The following is a 2500-nucleotide window of genomic DNA, read 5'->3' on the forward strand; positions in this document are numbered from 1 at the left end:
CATATTATATATTTTATATATATATATACATAATGTATAGATACATATATGTATACATGTATTATATATATATATATATGTATATATACATGAATATATATATATATATATATATATATATATATATATATATGCGTGTGTGTGTGTGTGCGTCAGATAATTATTATGACAGTCGCGTGCAGGACTTGAACCTACTTCTCAGCCGCCAGTGAGACCACTGTGCGGCGCCTTAACGCTCTCGATCACTGAGACTAGTAATTGCGGTGATCGAGAGAGTTAATGCGCTGCACAGTAGTCTCACCTACGGCTGAGCGGTAGGTTCGATTCCTGCACGCGACTGTCATAAAAAATTATCTGATTAACGTCGCTGCCCACTAGCGAATTTCTCTTTCACACACACACACATTTTATATATATATATATATATATATATATATATATATATATATATATATATATAAACATGTATTTATATATATTTTATATATAATATATATATATATATATATATACATATATATACATACATATATATGTATATACTTATACATACCGTGGGTATATTACATACGAGTGGGTTAGTAGTTATATTGTATTTTCTACTTATTGTTGACTAATATATTGTGCAAAGAACTTGACGGAGATTTATCATATTTTATATTGTATCATAAAAGAATCAATGTTTAATGTTGTTACATAAACCTGGAATGCTAATATTCACCACTTCCAGGAAAGAATTATGATTATGTCTAAACGTTTATCTAGTATAATAAGTGGATGATGTATCGCAGATTTGCCGTAATCTGCTGGAACGGTCAGATGTCAACACACTCCTTCCACAACCACACTGAACTAATGTGGTTCAACGTTTTTTGAAGCAAAGAACACATTTTTTCGTCGAGATTTGTATATATGTGTGTTCCGTTGGCGTCATTGCCCCCGCAACAGCTCTGTCGCAAGTCTTTTCCGTGATGAAGTACGCCCTTCTTCATTGTGTATTGGCCGTTTTGGTAACAAGCAGAAAGGTACAGGTGTCTATGCGGGTGTAAGAAAAAAAAGAACAGTGTGTTCGGGTGCATGGAGAAGGGAGCCAGGAGGGCAGGCAATCGGTCAGTGTGACGCGACGATACGACAGCGAGACGGTGCGCGAGCCTCAGGACCTGCGACCATCGGGCGCGGACCTCGTCCTCGACTTGGCTGGCCAGTCGATTTTCTTAGCCCCAGTTTTCCCCCGACATCGTTTTTTCTCTACTGGTTCTTTAGCCTCGTGATGATGGTGATCATCATAAATAGTGACTATGGTCCTAATTGTCTCATTCGAAGCTTTGTTATTACTATTATCATGATCTGTACTTCCAATGATAACACTTATAACAGGCTTGGTCCAGGCGCGCTCGTGCCGGGTTGCAAGACTGGGACGCCCCGGGGCGATCCGGGTGATGTGACCCGGCTCGGCGTTCCGTGGTGTGGCGCAGGGTTCGCGGTCTGGCCAGCGTCAGTCAGTCCAGTCAGTGCCAGTCTTTCAATTTTGTCCAGGCAGCCAGCCAGCCAGCCAGCCAGCCAGAAACCAGCCACTCACCTCCCCCCCCTCAAGCCAATATTATTATAACATGTACAATTAATTCCCCCTCCCCTGTGCCTACTCTTAGTCCGCCTCATCAACATGATAACCACATACCTAAGTAGCCACTTTAACACTCTCGGGGTGAGCTGACATGTTAATCTCTTAACTCGGTGATGTTCTTTGTCGATTCATGCTCTCGCTAATGTCAGATGGTTTTGTTTATCTGAGGTGGAGAGCACATTCTGGGCCAAACTTGGAGTCGATCGACCGAGAACACCTTCAGTCCTAAGCCCAACGCTCATTTGAACGACACCATCTGGCACCAGTGGGGACACGAATAAATGAAGTACCGTTTTGATGAGGTTCTTTCAATTCTACAGTAGCGTGTCTGAACCTGAAAGTGTTAAATCTAAATGCCTTGACCACCCTTCCCGTGTCAAAATAACCCTAACCAAAGCCCGTTATCCATGTGATCCCACTAGTACCTACTAGAAAAGTGAAACGCACAAACAAACAAACGAAGGAGCTCTTCAGGTGATCACTAACCAGCATCACACCACATCAACGTACACAGCGACATGCCTCATGACCATGATGTGAGCGTCTGTGTCACAGGTAACGACATTCACCCCCAGTAAACATAAAAGGACACAGATTAGAACGCTTCCTTTAACCCGTTGACGCCGTGGGAGACTTCAGATTTTTGTACAAACGACGATTGACTTAGGCCTTGAGACACCTTCAGCCGTTTGCTACAATGAAGTCTGTCATTTCTTCCCTTCGGTTCATGACGGGGTTAATGCACTTCTTCCAGCATTACAATGTCATCACTTTCTTACTAAAGTTTCTACCCAAACAAGAATCACATCAATATTCCTAGTAGCACTTCAATACTGCACTGTTGATACTGTCAAAGCTGCCACTACCACTACTACT

This window comes from Oratosquilla oratoria, chromosome 42, assembly GCF_046742065.1.
Source record: "Oratosquilla oratoria isolate Oo_2021 chromosome 42, ASM4674206v1, whole genome shotgun sequence".
Lineage (NCBI taxonomy): Eukaryota > Metazoa > Arthropoda > Malacostraca > Stomatopoda > Squillidae > Oratosquilla > Oratosquilla oratoria.